Below are 21877 nucleotides of genomic sequence, written 5' to 3' on the forward strand. Positions count from 1 at the left end.
TCTCATGAAAGCGTTCCAAGTGTTTTTTGAGCCACTGGAACGCTTTCAGAAGTGGCGGGAGGGGATGTCCCCCCTCTTCCACCGTCTTGCCTGAGAAACAATCCAAAAGGGAGTGTTTTAAGGTGTTGCTTATGGAGATTTTGAAGTACCAAAGTTTGTCATCATTCCACGAGTGTGCGCAATTTTAAAGCATGACATGTTAGGTATCTATTTACCAGCCATAACATCATCTTTCACACTATACCCACAAATTGGGGTATTATATTGTGTTTTGTTTTAATTAATTGAACCACTGTGCAAATAGCAAGTGGCATAATTTTTTTTTCAAAATTTTTGGTTTGGTGTGCCTCGAGATTCTGACAGATTTTAAAGGGTGCCTTGGTTGAAAAAAGGTTGAAAAACACTGATTTAGAGGATATGTAAACCCAAGAACTATAGTGTATTATATTGTGTTTTTATATTTTATTTAAGCTGCCTTCTATGAACTACTTATTCACAAATGCGATGTACACATTCTGTCTTACTCTGCAAAGAGATTTTCCACCTCTCAGGATAAAAATCTAAGTCCCAACAGACTAAGGCCTAGTACACACGACCGAGGAACTCGTCGTAAATGAAACGTCGTTTTCCTCGACGAGTTCCTTGTTAGGCTTGTCGAGAAACTTGACAAGATTTCTTTGCGTACACACCGTCAAGACCAAATCTCGTTGTTCTCAAACGCGGTGACGTACAACACATACGACGGCAGGGGAAGTTCGATTCCACTGGCACAACCCTTGGGGCTGCTTTTGCTAATCTCATGTTACTGCGTGTTAAGTAAAAGTTTGGTAGGAGACGATTTGCACTTTTCAGTCTGTTACAGCGTGACAAATGTGCTATCTCCATTACAAACGCTACTTTTACCGAAGGTGCGCTCCCGTCTCATACTTTTTTTCTGAGTATGCGCGGGTTTCTAAGCATACACATGAACGTGTTTCTCGTCGAAAACCAGCCCGACGAGGAACACGACAAGGAAATTGAGACTCCCGACGAGGAAAAAGAGAACTTGTTCTCTTTTTTTCTCATCGAGTTCCTCGACAGTTTTCTCGATGAAAAACATACACACGACTGTTTTCCTCGGCAAAATAGCTCTGCCACCAAGTTTCTTGATGGATTCTGTCGAGGAAAACAGTTGTGTGTACGAGTCCTTAGGGTGACCATCATCAGGTCAGGTCAACTAAGCAGTTAACTATTTACACACGCATAGTAGCTGGCACTATGTATTTTAACAGAAAAACACACCGTTCACAAAGTCTGCAGTTGCGGTTCTGTTCTTAAGAAAATGTCTGGATGAATGTCATGCCCAGACAAGAATGTAACAAATTGTACACTATGGTAGTTTCTTCATAGAAGCAGAGCTCCTTAAAGCGGGGGTTCACCCTAAAAACAATTTTCTAACATTACATTGAGCTCAGTCTCGACATTGACAGTATGCTGATTTGCCGAGTTGCCGAAAGAAGCAGAACGTCGAGTCGGCGCTATACGGCGCCTGTGCACCGACGTTCGGCTTCTTTCACTACCCGGAAGCCGGCTAAGACAATAGCTATACGGAAAAAAAATCGGCATACTGTCAATGTCGAGACTGAGCTCAATGTAATGTTAGAAAATTGTTTTTAGGGTGAACCCCCGCTTTAATTTCTAGTTGGAGCATTCAAATATTCAGCTTAATGATATTCAAATACTGTTCAATAAATTGAAAAGGTAAATGGTGCAAGAAAATTTTCCAGAAAATCACAAAACAAACATAATTAACAGTAAAGTTAAATAAAGTTTTTAAAAGTGAAACCTACTGGTCTTTGCTGCAGTACAGAGTTGCAAGAGTCACTGGCCCAGTCTGATGTTCCAAGAGTCACTGGCCCTTATAGAGTGATTCTCAATTATCTATGTTTTTCCGATGGTACAACGTGAGCTGCCAGCTGATTGTGCAGCTACCTTTTTTTGGCCCCCAGACAGGATGCTAGAGAACTACCCCATCCAATCAAAAGGTCTGAGGGGTATGCTGTAGGTGTGATGGAGAGTTTAATACTGCCAAGCAGTATCACCCTTGCAGCCTAATTATCCAGGGTACATCTACAGTATATTTTCATATGAAAAGGGTTTACAATCTGTAAACCAGCCTATCATTTAGCAGGAAGAAATTATGATTTGTTAGATGCAAAATATGACAGGTCTATGATGTCAAGATGTAGTCAAGATGTATATTTCTCCTTAGGGGTCTTTTGTGTCTTACTAGCTTTCTGGATTGTAATTTTTGTAATTTTTGCATCTTCGATGTAACCACCATTTAGAAAGGTAATTCTGTTACAGTAATAGTGTAACAGCACTGGTGAACGGGGGTGAACCACAACTGCGGATGCAAGGATTTCAATGCGCTTCTTCATGTGACAACTCAGTATTGGGCCCCAGGCGTCACTCCTCGCAACAGGAGTTTGGGGGATCTATACATCATCTCTGTGTCACATAAAGAAAGGCATTGAGCTACTAAGAATGGACGCATTACAACATGTGACCAGAGCTTAGCGTTTAAAATTTATATTATGTACTAAAAGATTGCAATGCACAACTGTACGCTAGTGATTATGAGTATAACATAGCGTCGTGCATTAGGCGACTAAGGGAGAAGGTATAGAATACGTCAACCCTTGGCATAGAACGTTTTAGGTGAACATGTTTCTCAACTTTAGGGCATAGGCCCATATACAAGTAGTACTTATGAAAGCACGTAGTAAATATGCGTTGTAGCGACAACTGATAGTTGCATAAGAGTAGCAATTTTATAGCTTAGGTACTTTGAGAGTACACGTGGTAACTAGGAGTTGTTACGAGAACTATTAGATGCGTATGAGAGGCAATATAGTTCAGGTTATTATAGTTGCATCTAAGAGGTGAATAATGTACGCATAATTGTAGTTGCATGTGAGAGGCAATATAGCTCAGGTAATAGTAATTGCATACATGAGGTAACTATTGCAGACGTAATAGTAGTAGCATGGAAGAGGCAATATAGCTCAGGTAGTTATAGTTGCATATATGAGATAAATATTGCTATAGTAACTTGAGGTAGCTGACCCTTTAAGGAACTCCTTAGGAAACAGTCCTTAACACAGCAGTATCTCCCAAATAGTATGTTGATATCCACACGGCAGAATTAGTAACACACATATATTAGATGGAAAACTAGCAGTAGATCTTCTTTTAGGACTACAAGTAATACAATGGCTACTTATCCGTTTGTAGACTTCAATGCAGGAAATAGAGGATCGGTGATGTAAGGTGTTCAGCAAAGGTTTTAAAGTTGTAGTAGGTTCAATAGCACTAAAGTAGTAGTTGTTGCCTGGAGCGGTGTTGCAGCATGGGGAGCGATGGCAGCCTGGACACAGTGAGGGTCTGTTGCTAGCTGGCCATATCGTTGCCTCTATTGTAGCGTGACCCGAATGGCTGACAATAGAATGAGGAATGCATCTCCTTTGAATGCCTTTATAGGTAGGAGATCGGGTGCAGTGCATCGCACTGAATTCAAACAAAGCGCCGTGTGCGGCGCACTTCCGCGTTCCACGCTGGAATGCATCACGGCACCAGGCGATGACATCATCGCACAAGCGCAGTATGTGTTCCAGCATGGAACACATTACGGCGCTGAAGGCGCCTGTTAATAGAAGGAACAGCCAGCGGAGAAGCGGCTGTTACAAATAGTTATGGAATTTTTAAGAACTCTGGGAGTTAAGTTATAGGTCAGTAACCCAGCCTCATAGATGTGTATTGTTAAACTGCAGAAGAGACCCATTACAACAGGTCCCCGATAGAAGTCTTTTAAAGATCCCGGCTAGTAATGCGTTATGATATGTCTGCGTTCTTTCTATTTAGACTCTTTTTTTTCTTCTTTTTTTTTTTTTAAATGTGCTATCATACTTGGCTTCGAAAGAATATAGGAGATTTTAATCTGACTGTCTTGTTACCAAATTATGGATTTTGTGAGAACTTGGCATGGTGTTCAACCTCACTTCCCCCACTATCCTCATACCCAGCCTCCCATGTAATGGATATGAAGTGAGGAATATGTGCTTGTATTTCTGTCCTAGGGAGGCCATTATGGGTCCCTCAATAGATACTGTGAGTGAGCATACCCACCCTAGGATAGGAATTGTGTCATTCACAGGATTACATGTGAAAATAAAGGGAAAATAGCCTGAAAGTGGAAACAAATGCAACCATAACATCTAAGGACTGGTAAGCTGCAATATATTATTTTTTGGAGATGGGGTTAAATATGTCTTAAGAGAAGATTGGCCAAAGATTTTTGGGATACTTCTCTTCTGGATCTCAGGAGTGCACTTTTTGTGCTTTCCTGTGACCTTGATTCAGCTGACTGCAGGCTAAAGGCTGATGTCACAGAACCGCAGCAGGCTCTGAAACAGTGTTTCTCAGCCCTGGTTCACACTGGGCTGCAGGAGTGAAGCCGTGCGAGTTTAGCTGAACTTGCACGATTTCACTCCCGTCGGCAGTCCTGATTTCGGCTGCGATTTAAGAGACATCTGTGCAGGTTTCTGCACAGATGTCTATGTAAATCGCGGCCCGAAATCGCAAAAAGTAGTACAGGAACTACTTTTTGAAATCGGTGCAGCGCCGCAGATGCGGCTTCGCACCGATTAGGACAGTGTCATTGCCGACAATTGGCGGCAAATGCCGCCGATTTGAGATGCGATTTCACATGTGAAATCGCATCTCAAATCGAAAGAAATCGTACCCAGTGTGAACCTGGGCTCAAACTTGTTTTGTCTTGCAGCGCACCAAAAAGATCTAAACATTTTTGCGGCACACTTGAAAAGATTTAAAAATGTTGTGGGGGGGGGGGGGGGGAGAATCCACCACTGTAGACAAAAGAGAAAAGGGGACAGGCGCCTCTAAGTCTAAGACTCTTAACTCAGTGTAGCTAGTAGTTGTATCTACAGTAATAACATTTTAAGGCTTCATTTCCATGGACGTTTTTGGACGTTTTTACAGCCACTTTTCTGAGCGTTTTTTGCAGCTTAAAAACGGCTCTCCATGTTAGTCTATGGCCTCATGCCCACCATGACGTTTTAGAGCTGTAGATGGCTGAGCCGTTTTTAAGCTGCAAAAAAAACCCAGAACCAGTGCGTTCTGAAGCTCCAGTGTTAGAGCTGTAAAAACGCCAGACGAAAAAAAAAACATGGACAGGCGTTTTTAAGCTGTAAAAAAAGGCTAAAAAAAGTATCTGTAAAAATGTCCATGGAAATGAAGCCTAAAAGATTTAACTCACATGAGGGAGGAAGTATACAGAAAGTATACAGGTACATCATAGTAGGTTTTTATTGTCTGCTCCACCATGGTCAAGAAATCCCTTAGTTTGGGGCACTCCCAGAAAATTTGGAGTAAAGACCCCTCGGAATTCAGTCACCGCCAACGGGTATTTGGGACCTGGGGGAACGTGCGACAGAGCACCTCTGGCATCCTATATCATCTTGTGAGGAGTTTGTATCCTCCATTATGGTTCTTACTGTCAGGGAGGTCTTATGTGCAAATACCAATATTCTTTCCTTCTGCTTTTGAGAGAAAGGGGTTCTCCTGCCAGACATGTGTGCTTTAACAAGGATGGTTCCCTCACTGTACTGAACTCAGCAAGTATGCACTCAATTGTGCCCATCTGAGAAAATTTAGATCTTTTGGGAACCCTAGCTCAACCGCATGATTCATCTTTAGATGGTGATTTCCAAAAAAGTGTAATAGTCTGAAATAGCCGCTCTGTAAAAGTGAGGAGAAATGTGGATCGTGAAGTCCATGTTGAAACTCGTACCTAATATAGGGGTCATAGGGCTAGGATATGGTGAGATAGTAGTACTTTTAAAAATTGTCTTGGTCTGGTCACCTAAAGAGTAGCTCTCACAAGTGGGTGTTCCTTAATCAGTGTTGGTATCGATCTGTTCGGATACCATGGGTGTCCTACCAGGGACAGAGCAATAGTCATCTGCTCCAGGTGAACCCATAACGTTTTGTTGTGTGTTACGCATCAGTCGACCTCCCTTGCCAGGTGGGTGGCTTCTTGAGATCGAGAAATCCTGTTGTCTCCTCTTACCTTGGGCTGGAAAAGAATAGAATTCTAGAGCCAGTCAGTGGTTCTTAACCTCATGAACCCCCTGAAACCCATCCATGGACCCCTGCTCTAGACGAAGGATACTGGTTTTTCATTGCTAGAACTCAATTTGATTAGAAAACAACAATGTCAAAGTGAACCCGTGGCTCAACTATAGCCATTTGACTATTTAAATATTTTAAGAAGCAGTAAATAAGCTTTTTAAAAAAAGCCTTCACTGACCTCTTTAGCTGGAGACACTGTGTAGACATTAATCCTCAAAATGCACAGCTAAAGCACTGAAGTCGGTTTATTTGGGCAGCTTAACTCACTCTGCACCCTATTCCCAGCACTGCCTCAGCAGCCTTCCACTCTTCAAATTTTTGATGTAAACACACAGAACAAGCTTGGGGTAGGGGGTTTCTGCTGTAAACTTTGAGAATGACATGTTTTAAATGATCAAGAAACAAGGTGCTTTCAGATGCGTAAATGGTATATTGGACACAACAACTGCTAATTTAGGCCTAGATTCACGTATGGCCGATCTATGTTGCATGGGCGTAGCGTACCGTATTTACGCTAAGCTGCCGCAACTTAGAGAGGCAAGTGCTGTATTCACAAAGCACTTGCCTCCTAAGTTACGGCGGCGTAGCTTAAATGGGCCGGCGTAAGCACGCGTAATTCAAAGTAGTCTGTAGGGGGCGTGTTGTATTTAAATGAGGCTTGACCCCATGTAGATGCATGGCCGAACGAACGGCGCATGCGCGCGCTCAGTATCACGTCGTTTTTACGCCCAAAGATACGTCGGCTTAATGCCTGTGACGTGAACGTAATTTACGCACAGCCCTATTCACATACGACTTACGCAAACAACGTAAAAAGATACGCTTGTTCCGACGTCCATACTTTGCATGGGCTGCGCCACCTAGAGACCAGCTTTATCTTTACACCGGTGTATGTCTTACGTAAACAGCGTAACTAATTGCGACGGGCCTACGTACGTTCGTGAATCGGCGTATCTTGCTCATTTACATATTCGACGCGGAAATCAAGGAAGCGCCACCTAGCGGCCAGCGTAATTATTGCAACCCAAGATACGACGGCTTAGGAGACTTACGCCGCTCGTATCTTGGCCAAATCTATGCGTAACTGATTCTATGAATCAGGTGCATAGATACGAAGGCGGCCATTCGGACTTACGACGGCGTATCTGGAGATACGCCGTCGTAAGTCTTTGTGAATCTGGGCCATGATAACCAAATGCTTTCTGGTTGCTTGACTGTTTCCTTGAATTATTGTTCATGAGGTAGGACTTGGAAATATCTCACTTGACCTTTAACAACTTTAAAACTATTGCCTTGCTGTATTGTGTTCTGTCTTTTTTTTTATTCCTAATTAAAAGACATTTAAAACAAAGTGCATTGGAGAAATTACATTTCATTTCCGATAGGTTAATATCTTCAACACCTCCACCTTTTTTATATCAGTCCCTTTTTAAAAAAAAATCTTTGATATAGAAGCTTCTCAGTGTCAAGGTATATGCAGGCAAGCGCTGATTACTCCAAACGCTTGTATAGATTGAAAGTGTAAAGAAATGAGGAACCACCTGCAGTAAGAGGACTGAATGAGATGGGTGAAAGTGTGACACTGACACTGACACTGGACGAGAGAGAGTAAAAGAAGGAAGAATATAGAGAGCACTACACTCAGAGGATAAAGGGGAAAGGATTGTCTCGCTGATAGATGGCAGGTCTTCACAAATGGCCCTTGGATCTAGCGTTTGGAGCCACGGGTATGCTGACTTTGTAACATTCTTAGAATAGTTATTTTTACAGTAGCTTTTTAATTAGATGTAAATGATAAATTTAATTTTACACATAATTCACAGCAACAACTCAAATATTTTTAGATATGTATTTTTGTTCAGCTTTGTTTTAACTTCTCCCGGGGTACATTTATTCTGACAACCAATATTTTTAGTGATTGTGTACTGTAGTTTGCATACTGGTATATTGGCAAGTCTTATAGAATATCTGCTAAAACTCAACATCACATTCGTAATCTGTTTTCACAATGTCCGTGCTGATATTTACCAAATTGGTAACGCTACGGAATTTTTAGCAGTGCCAACTATAAAGACCTTCGATTCAAACTTGGTTACAGAATACATAAAACCGAATTTATTCAGTTTCACAAGATACCAAAGTGCATGCTGATAATTGCGAAAAACGGGTGCACAGCTCATGTAGTGGACGCATTGCCCAATTTAGACAAATTGCCCCTACCCTAGAGACTACTCTACTAAAGAGAAGTTCTTCAGTTGCTTTGTGTCTACATTAGCTAAGTACCTGTCTCATTTGTTCCCTCATTTTATTCCTTTTGTTTGTCATTTTTTGTTTTTGTTTTTTTTGTTTCAGATTCTGTTTCTTTAAACCTCACAGCCATATTTCATTTTTTATAGCTTCACTGGATAATTTTGTTAGCATCTTTATCTATTTGTATTGTTACCACTTTTTTTTTACAATAGTTTGGGTTTGAATAGGTGTTTGCAATATTGGCCAATCACAATCACCCTAAAATATTTACCTTTATGAAATTCTGAATCATTTTAGATTTCAATATTTTTATTGAGTCTAGAAGATACAATAGTAGAAAATGCAGCCAATAAAACGGCAATAGTTTCTCAGGTCATCATCGTAACAAAGATATATGGGTCCTTTAATACAGCTAACAATAGTAAGTCAAACAATCATCAGAGAAACTAAACATAACATGGAAGTATCCTCAGACAAGGACTCTGACGTGAGTGAAAAGGTTACGATCATTATCAGAGGCTGAATCGTTTTATCAATCATTTACCATACACTCCTATGGTAAATCTGTTGCACTTGACCCTACTTACTCTGCACTATTCTTTTTATATAAAAATGTCCCTGACCAATAGTGTGAGTACATAAAGAAAGGAAGGGTCTGAAAGAGGTTGGAGGGAATCAACAGTATTTAGATGGGGAAAAAATACACTTTAAGAAAAATAAAAGAACCAGGTCTGGCCCTCAGTAGAACCATTCGTTTACACTGTATTGTGTTTTCATATTCACCCAATACAACTTTGTGAAACAAAAAAAAGAACCATTAGTATACATTTATTTGGGCAGGGTGCCTTCAATCTCTACCAGCATTTCTCAATTAGGGTTTCTCCAGAGTTTGCTAGGGGTTCCTTGAGCAATGAGCAATATTTGACTCGCATATGTAATCACAGATACCAATTATCTTTGGCTACAACATATGTATGAGGGCCATTCAAATCACCAATGTAAGGAGCATTCTTTTTAAACTGCCATTGTAAGGGACTTTAAGACTAAGGCCATACACGTGGTGTATTTCTTTCCTATAACCACTGGTTGCAAGAAAGAAGTGTGCTTTATTCCCCCATCAGCACAGGCAGTGTTGATGCAGGAATCCCTCCTGCTGTGCCCATTGTCTTGTCCCGACGTGGGGGGAGAGGGGGTTTTGAGTTTTGTTCTGTTGCATTCTTAAAACCTTTTGGGATATTAGCCTCATTCTTTCTATGAACTACCAATGTAAGAAGCATTCTTCCCACTGTCCACCGGTGTTAAGAATTCCTTTTCCCTCTGACAACCAGCATAAGGCTTGTTCTTCTCCCAGTGACCATGTATGTAGGTTGGCCCTTCTCCCAATGACCACCAGTATAAGGGGACCTTTCTTCACAGACCATTAATGCGTGGGACCACTACAATTTACACTGTCTTCATTTCTTGCCTGACCATTGTTTCTTTTTGTTATTACTGAAACTAATTGTGTCATATAGAGCAGTCCCAAGTGTCAAATGCACTAGGTACACCACGTCTTTTTCTTTTATTTATTCTTTTATTTCAACCTGCTGTTTAGTCTTTATTTTAGTCAGGAGTCCTCCAAAATCCATATATCAGGTGTTCTTGAATGATTAGAAATGTTAAAAGCATCGACTGCCTATATACGGTGTGTGTATCTATCTATCTATCTATCTATCTATCTATATATATATATATATATATATATGATACACACATATACTGTGTGTTTACTGTGTGTGTGTGTATATATATATATATATATATATATATATATATATATATACACACACACACACACACACACACACACAGTATAAGTGTGTATCATATATATATATATATAGATAGATACACACACTGTATATAGGCAGTCGATGCTTTTAACATTTCTAATCATTCAAGAACACATGATATATGGATTTTGAAGGACTTCTGACTAAAATAAAGACTAATATTTTTTACCAGTGTAAAATGTTTGTTCAGTTGCAATAATGAACATAGAAGAATGGAGACAGAGAAATACGTGGTCCAGAGTCTTTTATTCTGACTTTTTTAATCAAATGTTTTAATTTAGGTATGATATTAAAAATATCTGTAGGTTCTGCAGATATCTAGTCCACATGGCACGTATGTACTTATTACATCGTGTACATCTACTGTCTGTTTATATAACTTTTGAAAAACCGCAATGTGACTTTACAGACTTTATCTGAGTTGGTGAACCAGAGTAGTTGACCTGATACATACAAATATCCAAGTGATATTTTAGATGTGTTTCATGTGTATTCATGTGTTGTGCTCCAGCAGAGATGGATAACTACCAGCAAACACAGCTTACTATATTAAAAAATGTTCTCTAAAATTGCACTAATGACTGTAGACAAAGGGGAGTTGATTGAATATGTTCAACCCAGCCAATTAAGTATTTTCTGACAAATGGTTTGTTTCTTGTCTTTGACACCTATGCATACCTAAGTTTCTCTTTGAGGGTGGAAATGTTGCACATGTTGATAATGAACAATGTGGGGGTTATTTACTAAAACTGGAGCATGCAAAATCTGGTGTAGCTGTGCATAGAAACCAATCAGCTTCCAGTTTTTTTTGCCAAAGCTTAATTGAACAAGGTGAAGTTAGAAGCTGATTGGCTATCATGCACAATTGCACCAGATTCTAAGTGCAACAGCTTTAGTAAATCTCTCCCAGTGGATCTAACATGCACATATTCTTGTGTGATTGTATAAATTATTAGGGCTCTGTATTTACACGTTATGCTACCCTAGGTACCCCTGAATTTGTATACAGTTTTGTACAAGCTCTGCCTCTTGTCTCATGGAAACGCTAATACAGAATGTGCTGTTGGAGAAGACATTCTGTCTGCTTTAAATTTACAGCTATTTTTTACCTCACCCACCAACAAGCAGGAGGAAGAAAAGAAGATTTTATGCCCGCTGAACTTTTGAGGCTTGAGCGTTTTTTTTTTTTCCCATAGGAAAGCATGTTACTAGGGGTAAAAAAAATGTGATACATGCATTTTTTCTATTTTTCTGTGCAGTTTTCAGGTATTTCAGGTATTCTATTGGAGTGTTTTGGGGACAAAAATGCTTGAAGCTTGCAGCTTACAATAGGCTAATATAACATTTCACGCTTCATGTGACACTACACCAAGGTGTAAACCGGCACAATTGAAAACTATGGGATTTCGCATGTTGTGTATTTGGAGCTTTGTGCGATTTTACCCTAAAAAGAGACATCATGCAATGTATGTAACAGGTCCTATGAGAAAATATTTGACATCTTAGGATGTCATATGCCATTCTTAAAGGCCGAGAATCCCAGGATTTGTAGGTGTAGGAAAATGAAATCCATTGCAGTATTGAGGCTGCAGTGGTGAGTTCCCAGATTTGCTCTTTGTGACCACTTCAAAGCTAATCTTCCAATCTGCTTGTCATAAAATTAACAGGGATAGATAAGAAAAAAATGATAATGTTAAGCTGTTTGTTGGGTAGTGGAGGGGCACCCCCAGCCACAATTTTTAGGATGTCAGATCCAGTGCTGCACAATAGCTGCATGACCATTCCCCCAAAAAACAAGCAATATTATAAATTGGATATATTTACACTTGTATTCAAAATTATCCAACCCCCACGGAAATTGATTGTTTTGCCCAGTTTGACATTGATTTTGATCATCCTGTCATCCTGCTTACAATTAAATCAAAGAGGCACGTGTAGGTCAGACAAATATAACAACATTTATAATGAAATAACCACAAATCTCTTTTCTGTGCTCACATCATTATCATTTTTATTCAACCCCCAATTGACATTCAATCTTAGTACTTAGTACAACATCCTTTTACAGTTATAACAGCTTTTAAACTTGAAGCATAGCTTGACACAAGTGTCTTGCAGCGATCTACGGGTATCTTCGCCCATTCGTCATGGGCAAAAGCCTCCAGTTCAGTCACATTCTTAGGCTTGCGCACTGCAACTGCTTTCTTTAAGTCCCACCAGAGGTTCTCAATCGGATTTAAGTCTGGTGACTGCGATGGCCACTCCAAAATGTTCCAGCCTTTAATCTGCAACCATGCTCTAGTGGACTTGGAGGTATGCTTGGGATCATTGTCCTGTTGAAAGGTCCAACGTCTCCCAAGCCTCAGGTTTGTGACGGACTGCATCACATTGTTATCCACTATCTCCTGGTACTGAAGAGAATTCATGGTACCTTGCACACGCTGAAGCTTCCCTGTACCTGCAGAAGCAAAACAGCCCCAAAGCATGATTGACCCCCGCCATGCTTCACAGTAGGCAAGGTGTTCTTTTCATCATAGGCCTTGTTCTTCCTCCTCCAAACATAGCGTTGATCCATGGGCCCAAACACTTCTAATTTTGTTTCATCAGTCCACAGAACACAATCCCAAAACTTCTGTGGTTTGTCCACATGATTTTTGCATACTGCAGTCGACTCTTCTTATTCTTTGGAGACAGCAAGGGGGTGCGCCTGGGAGTTCTGGCATGGAGGCCTTCATTACGCAGTGTGCGCCGTATTGTCTGAGCAGAAACTTCAGTACCCACATCTGACAAATCTTTTGTCAGTTCCTCAGCAGTCACAAGGGGACTTTTCTCCACTCTACGCTTCAGTTAGCGCTCAGCAGTCGAAGTCAGCATCTTCTTTCTGCCACGACCAGGTAGTGTTTTAACAGTGCCCTTTGGCTTGAATTTGCGAATGATGCTTCCTATGGTGTCTCTTGGTATGTTTAACATCTTTGCAATCTTCTTATAGCCATTGCCCTTCCTGTGAAGAGTAATCACCTCTTCTCTTGTCTTCCCGGACCATTCTCTTGACTTTACCATGTTTGTAACCACACCAGTAAATGTCTAGAAGGAGCTGAGTATCACCGTCATTTTAAAGCTGCCTGATTGGTGCTTATTAGGCTTTATTGCTGCTCCCTGACATCCACAGGTGTTTTCAATACCTGATTGAAAACACTTCAATGAACCTCTGTTCTTCAGAGTGGTAGTCTTTAAGGGGTTGAATAATTGTGTAAATGAAGAATTCACAAAATAAACATTTACTACTGTATTACAAAACCAATTGATGTCATTTTAGTTGCATATGGTTCTTTAAGAAGTCCTTGTAGGATTTCATTCTGAATACAATTACAAATGTACACTAAATTCCCTAAAACCCTTTACAGCATTGGGGGGTTGAATAATTTTGAACACAACTGTAGACCCACTCAGACTCCCAAATGTGTAGTGGTGTATTACTGCATAGGCATTTAACTTGCAGTGTTTTGCACATTAATGTTGCATTAGGGCAGCACATTCATTTTAACATGCGCCATTTCTTACAGCTCAGGTCATATCTGAGCATTGTAGTGTACTAAAACACACATGTTGTGGTGTGCTGACTAGGTGCACTGGAGGGTCATTAAAAATGAATGGCACCATAGTGCACCACGCTGAGCATTACAGTATGTGTTACTGTGCACTACACTAACATGCTCTAAAATGTTACTGTGAATTGTTGCCCTTAGTAATTTAAGATCATCTTAAAGGGGTTGTAAAGGTTTGTTTTTTATTTTCTAAATAGGTTACTTTAAGCTAGTGCAAATTAGTGTAGAGAAATTCAAACAAAGAGAAAAAAACATTTTGAAGGGAAATCGAAGGAAAAGGTAAGTGAAGCAACAATGCACTAGTTTAAAGGAACCTATTTAGAAAATAAAAGACGAACCTTTACAACCCCTTTAAAGTGTAAACTCACAAAAAATATATTTATTCAGTTTGATTCTTTGCCCTTTGTAAAATTTCGTTTTTACTTTTAAAGAGACCCTGTTCCTGTTGCTAGACTATTCACTTCAACAAAACTCTCGCCATACAATTGTATGTGAATTTAACTTTTTAACTGCCTTGGGATGATAAATACTAAGACATGGTGCAAATTTCTTTCCTGAAACCACGGGCTGCAGGAAAGAAGTTTGCACAGTTCCCCTATCAACACGGACATTGTTTAAGCACATTTTTAGTGTGTGAAACACGTCAACTGTGCAGCCTTTCTGTGTTTTGTGTCACATTAAGAATTCCAATAAAGAATTTTGGAACTAGCTGTGGTGTGCAGCCAATTCTTTGCTGATTGCTACATACAGAAGTGAGCCGGGTGGGCACCCAGGTGCAGTATCCATCAGCCTTCCTTGTCCCATCTGGAGTGGCAGGTTGTCTTCATTCATAGCAAGCAGATAGTGCTGACAAGGGAATCCCTGGTGGGGGAAGAAGACAAATTATTGCTAACAGCTATAGCAACCGCAAACGATAATCGCAAGTGAATCCGGCAGGCTGGTTGAACCCAAGTTGATTGAACAATCAACTTGGTACATTCAGCCTGCCCATTAACAGTTTGAATCTCAGCTAGTTCATGCTGAACCGGCGGAGATTCAAACTGTGTATGGCTGACCTAAGAGGAGAAGGGCATTGGCAGGAAAAAAGGGGTAGACACACATGTAGAGAATAGAGAGCAGAAACAAAAATGTTACTGTTCATAGTGGCACAACAAAACTATTCCTGCAAGTGGGGAGCCTACTCTATGGTATTCCCCTTCGCTGCTCCTCTGGCAGCTACATAAGTTTATGTAGAGAGGTGAAGAGTGGAGGAGCTGGGTCAGCACAGAGAGTAATTAGACACTCCTAAAAGAGGAGAGGCTATGATGTGTCAAGAGGAGGGGACAGTGCTATGGAATTGACTCTTGGTGTAGTCAAACTCTCTAACAAGTTTAAAGGTACATTGCAAGTAAATTAAAATATTTAATGGAAATGAAAACATAGCAAGTAAGCATCTGAGATACTTGATTTTTCTTTTTTAGGCTGGTGACAGGGCCTCCATTTTTATTTTAAGATGCAGCAGCACTTGAGCGGAGCTTACTGTTTACTTCTTGTGGCGCAGCTATGAGAGAGAATGGGGAAGGAGCTGTTAAGTGTGTAATGCCTGGGTTGTTGAGAAAAGCCAACATAAGCCAGACTTTTGCCGGAAACCGGCCCAGTTTTCTTTGACAGGTCCATAATTTTTTTTTTTAATTCAAGAATAAAGTTTATTGAACTACAACAGATAAACAGAGCAGTTACAACCATTATACATAGCAATAGTGATGTTCCAAAGTACACATAAAATACACAAGGTATTACAAATCCAGGGAGTAGCAATCACTCTTAGGCCCCGTACACACGACCGAGTTTCTCGGCAGAATTCAGACAGAAACTCGGTCGGAGCTGAATTCTGCCGAGAAACACGGCCGTGTGTACACTTTCGGCCGAGGAAGCGGACGAGGACCTCGGCGAGGAAATAGAGAACATGTTCTCTATTTCCTCGTTGTTCAATGGGAAATTTCGGCTCGCCGAGATCCTAGGCGGCTTCACAAGGAACTCGACGGGCAAAACGATGTGTTTTGCCCGTCGAGTTCCTCGGACGTGTGTACGGGGCCTCAGAACATACTCACATTGATGATGCAAAACTACAAAGAATGATGACATTAGAGGGTGTATGGCAACAACAAAAAATATATGACAACTGAGGGTGGAGACTCCAACAGCTCAATAAAGAGGTAGATAATGGGGTCAGTCCAAAATTCTATCTAATCAACAGGTGCAAATCAACAGGTGCAAGACCTCAGACTGCCAGCCAATCCCCCCAGAGCTTGTCAAAATTCCCTGGGCATCCCCTATGCTGAAAGGAAACCTTTTCTAGTTTAAGGGTGTGTCCCATGTGGATGACCCATTCTTTGTGGGTGGGAGCCCTATCAGATTCCAACTGTTGCATGAGGAGTTTGCAGCTTGGAACAACACTCTATTAAAGTGGTTGGAAACCCTAAAAAGCCCCCACAGCGGTCCTCGTACCCCCCCGGCCAGCGACATCTCCCCAGGGGGTTACTTCTGAGTATCGCGGCTCCGTCGCTGTGATTTGCCGGAGCCACGATGATGTCACTCCCGCGCATGGTGGTCAATTTATTAGATGTCCAGCTTGGAGATCTTCTGGTTATGACTGATTAGGAGTGGAAACATGGCCGGGCCTGCAAATCTCAGAAAAACCCCACCCTGTAACGCATGACTTCCCCAGAAAATCAGCCCTGCAATAGATTTTCTAGAGAATCAGAATAAAAAAGTTTTCTCTAACATGCCTTAAGTTTGGGGAAGAAATAGAGAAATAGATGCATTCAGTGCCCTTAACCATTTCAGGACCAGGGCAAAGTTTTCATTTCAGTGCTACATACCTTTTTTTTTTTTTTTTACATATTGGACCATTGATTTTAAAATTACAATTACAGTTATCTGTTGATATCAGTTTGGGTATTTTGATGAAAACCATCAAGTAGGTTTAGAAGTCAGACAAGGTCAAGTATTACTCTGACAAATGTATTTATTTTTTGTTTACAAACTTTTATTATTGAAAATAAATGGTGGTACAAATCCATACAATTAAGGCATACATGCATTAAAGCGGGAGTTCACCCATAAACAATTTTTCCCCTTAGATGGATGCTCATTTTGTCTAGGGGAATCGGCTAGTTGTTTTAAAATATGAGCAGTACTTACCGTTTTCGAGATGCATCTTCTCCGTCGCTTCCGGGTATGGGTCTTCGGGAGCGGGCGTTCCTTCTTGATTGACAGTCTTCCGAGAGGCTTCCGACAGTCGCATCCATCACGTCACTAGTAGCCGAAAGAAGCCGAACGTCGGTGCGGCTCTATACTGCGCACCGACGTTCGGCTTCTTTCGGAAAATCGTGACGCGATGGATGCGACCGTCGGAAGCCTCTCGGAAGACTGTCAGTCAAAATAGGAACGCCCAGTCCCGCAGCCCATACCCGGAAGCGGCGGAGAAGATGCATCTCGTAAACGGTAAGTACAGCTCATATTTTAAAACAACTAGCCGATTCCCCTAGACAAAATGAGCATGAAGCTAAGGGTAAAAAGTGTTATGTACAGGTGAACCCCCGCTTTAAGGTACAAAAAAAAGGATAAAACATGAGAAGACTGTCTGTGAACATACAATAGTACAGCGCTGAAAATTCACAATCATTAAATCATATTAACAGAAAAACCGAAGACTGGGGTGATATTAAAACTCTGACAAATTTCAAGTATTACTGGGAAAATTGAGTACTGTCTGTGATACTTTTTTTTATTTGCAACATACAATTTTTCAGGACAAGCTTTCGGGGTATGTCCCCTCCTTCAAGGTCCAAGCAGTACTGATTCACAAATTTTGTGAAAAAAATGTATGAATCAGTACTGCTTGGACCTTGAAGAAGGGGACATACCCCGAAAGCTTGTCCTGAAAAATTGTATGTTAGTGCAAATAAAAAAAGCAAATCTTTACTTATTAAGTTCAAGTATACTTCAGTTTACTTAGATAAGTTAAGGTAGTATTTGGGTAAGTGGCATAACAGCGGTTACTTGGACAATACCCCAGGCAAGTATAGGCCAGGAGCTCAGGCGCAGAATAAGCTTTGGGGTTTGATCAGAAAGGCTATAGTAAGGTAGGGGTTAATAAGAAGTTAGTAATAGGAGGGATAATTATCAAGAATCACCTTAGTGGAGGATATTAGGGTGGGGCAGGGTGTGGACAGGGTGGTCCTAAGGTGGGAGATGACACTCTAGTATCAATCTGACCAGAGGACAGCAACGGACAAGATTCTCTTGCCCCAATTTTGCTGTGGTTGTCAACGGGTGTTTTATTTATTGTTTGTTTAAGTTATGGATAGACGTGAAAAAAAATTGTGAATCAGTACTGCTTGGACCTTGAAGAAGGGGACATACCCCGAAAGCTTGTCTTGAAAAATTGTATGTTAGTGCAAATAAAAAAAGTATCACGGACAGTACTCCATTTTCTCTGTCACAGTTGCACTAATACGGCTACAATCACGTCAAGTATTACTGGAAAATTCCAAAGCAAAAAAGAGAAGCAAGTACGAGAAGGGCCAAGATTTTTTTTTAGAGATACTGTGAGGAAGTAAAAGGGTTAATACATGCTGCTAAACAAGCTAATTTTATAGGGCAAGACAAAGAGCAGTGATTCAATTAGTAGCGACCCAGAGCAACTAGATATCGGTTTAGAACTGTAAATGGAGAAAAATATGAATTTGTGTTACCGTTCTACTTACAATCATGCCTGGGGTATTGTCCAAGTACCGGCTGTTATGCCACTTACCCAAATACTACCTTACCTTATCTAAATAATTCAGACCAGATGTACTTTTTGGGTTTAAATGGCCATAGAAGCCCTTTATTACAATAACCAACCATAAAACACTTTATTACATAATATACAAAACGGTGATAAACCGAAAAAACATACCATAACCTCTCTGACTGAACATAACTGTTTTCCATGTCTTAAAATTTTTGAAGGCACCCTTGGCTGACCAACTAGCTGTATCTGGCACCACCTTGCCTTTCCGCGGCCCCCAGCCGTAACTTACGCCAGCTCAGGGACAATTATTTGGCCAGTTCACCAGTCGAAACAGCCAACTGCCCCACCACGTGTTACTGCCGCACTTATTAGGGCAGGTACACCCATACCAGAGATGGGCCCAACCCATCGTTCTTCAAAGAACGTAACCATCCCTGCCTTTAAAATCCATACGACCTCTGCTTGCTGCTACGACAGCATGCAATCCCAGTCTATCCATAACTTAAACAAACAATAAATAAAACACCCGTTGACAACCACAGCAAAATTGGGGCAGGAGAATCTTGTCCGTTGCTGTCCTCTGGTCAGATTGATATTAGAGTGTCATCTCCCACCTAGTAACCCCTTAGGACCACCCTGTCCACACCCTGCCCCACCCTAATATCCTCCACTAAGGTGATTCTTGATAAATATCTCTCATATTACTAACTTCTTATTAACCCCTACCTTACTATAGCCTTTCTGATCAAACCCCATCATGTAGGCCCTACGCTTATTCTGTGCCTGAGCTCCTGGCCTATACTTGCCTGGAGTATTGTCCAAGTTCCCAATGGTATGCCACTTACCCAAATCATACTAAAGTTTACTTGAACTTAATAAGTAAAGATTTGCTATATTCTATTATAAAAGATTTAGACCGAAGTCAATTTTAGGCCACACTTTGCTTGGCAATCTGAACTCTGGCTGCAGCAAGAAGGGACCAATGAACCAGACAGCTTCCCACTCAGGCAAATTGTTACGAAGAATAGGGGGTTCTTGCATGGATTTTGGAGGAGACTCCACAATTATTATTTTTTTGTCATTTGTACAGCAAAAGTGTCATTTTACGAAAAAAAAATTGTTGGTCATTTTTGTTTATTTTTTGCAAAAAAAATCGGAATTTCCGTTTGTCTGGATGCAATTCCGACGGACTAAAACCCATGCATGCTCAGAATCAAGTGGACGCATGCTCGGATGCATTGAACTTCATTTTTCTCAGCTTGTTGTAGTGTTGTACGTCACCGCGTTCTTGACGGTCGGAATTTGGTGTGACCATGTGTATGCAAGACAGCTTGAGCGGAATTCCGTAGGAAAAACAGTCTGGGCCAGATTCACAGAAGAAATATGCCGGAGTATCTACTGATACTCTGGCGTATTTTCAAATTTGCCGCGTCGTATCTTTAGTTTGAATCCTCAAACCAAGATACGACGGCTTTTGGCTTCGATCCGACAGGCGTACAGCTTCGTACGCCTTCGGATCGTTGGTGTAATACTTCGGCGCCCGCTGGGCGGAGTTTGCGTCGTTTTTCGCGTAGGGCATGCTAATTAGCTGTTTACGGCGATTTACGAACGTACGCGTGGCCGTCGCATTCTCTTACGTCGTCGCTAGACGGCTTTTCCCGTCATATAGTTAAAGCTGGTATTACGTGGCCTATCTTTAGACTTGCCATGTTAAAGTATGGCCGTCGTTCCCGCGTCGAATTTCAAATTTTTTTTTTTGTGTAAGTCGTTTGTGAATAGGAAAGGACGTAACTCACATCGACGTGCGACGTCATTTCGCACAAAGCACGGCGGGAAATTTCAAAGCGGAGCATGCGCAGTACGTTCGGCGCGGGAACGCGCCTAATTTAAATGACACACGCCCCATTTGAATTAGACGGGCTTGCGCCGGACGGATTTACGCTACGCCGCCGCAAGTTTACAGGCAAGTGCTTTGTGAATCAAGCACTTGCCCATAAAACTTGCGGCGGTGTAACGTAAATGCGATACGTTACACCGCCGCGATTCTACGTGAATCTGGCCCTCTGAGTTTATTCCGACGGGAAAACCAGTCATGTACAGGGCATTGGACATGAAAAAACTCTAAATAATATAGTTATGTATTAATTTTAAATAATCTATGTATTTTTAAATGCAGCTAAGTATCTGAATTTTGCCTGACTGTAGATCCTATTATATACCATACACTGCAGCACCTTTTTTTCAACTGCCTATTTAGCTTCTGGAGTTAATTTAACATTGCTTTTCACGAGCCATTTTATGTTCAGATTAGAGAACATTATTTCATAATCCTCATTTTCCTTACAGTAATCTTCACAGCTGTTTTCTTTGGGCAGGAGCAATTTTCATTTTTATTTCCCCCTTTTGGAAAGAGCTCCACCTAGCCCTGTGGCTAACCTATATCCTCTGTGAAAAGTTCAAGTGCTCCACTGTGACCACATCCTGACCTGGTAATTACCCACTGACCTTTCCATGTTCTAACACAGCAAATGATGCTTTGGTTCTACTGAACTTGCACAACGGTTTCATACATTTTATTTTCTGTTCATATATACAGTATATTATAAATGTTGTGTTTTTTTTTGATCTTTCTGATTTTTTTGTACATATAACTTCATGATCAACAGTAAGTTAATAAACTGATGTACAATATACACTCACCGGCCACTTTATTAGTCACACCTGCTAGTACCGCGTTGCCTTCAGAACTGCCATAATTCTTCGTGGCATAGATTCAACAAGGTTTTGGAAACATTCCTCTGAGATTTTGGTCCATAGACATGATAGCATCACGTAGTTGCTGCAGATTTGTCGGCTGCACATCCATGATGCCGATCTTTGTTCATCCACATCCCAAAGGTGCTCTTTTGAATTGAGATCTTGTGACTGTGGAGGCCATTGGAGTACAGTGAACTCATTGTCATGTTCAGGAAACCAGTTTGAGATGATTTGAGCTTTTGTGACATTGTGCATTATTCAGTTGGTAGTAGCCATCAGAAGATGGGTACACTGTAGTCATAAAGGGATGGACATGGTCAGCAACAATACTCGGCTAGGCTGTGGTGCTAAAAACGATGCTCTGTTGGTACTAAGGGGCCCAAAGTGTGCCAAGAAAATATCCCCCACACCATTGCACCACCACCACTAGCCTGAACCGTTGATAGAAGGCAGGATGGATC

At 41.0% G+C, this 21877-nt stretch overlaps 1 protein-coding gene across 1 annotated transcript in view; it reads left to right on the plus strand.

Moving 5' to 3' along the window:
• The window catches only part of MLXIPL (MLX interacting protein like), a 187254-nt gene that overhangs the window by 107709 nt on the left and 57668 nt on the right, over window positions 1-21877 (plus strand). The gene's annotated exons all lie outside the window — the stretch shown is intronic.

This window comes from Rana temporaria, chromosome 2, assembly GCF_905171775.1.
Source record: "Rana temporaria chromosome 2, aRanTem1.1, whole genome shotgun sequence".
Classification (NCBI taxonomy): Eukaryota; Metazoa; Chordata; class Amphibia; order Anura; family Ranidae; genus Rana; species Rana temporaria.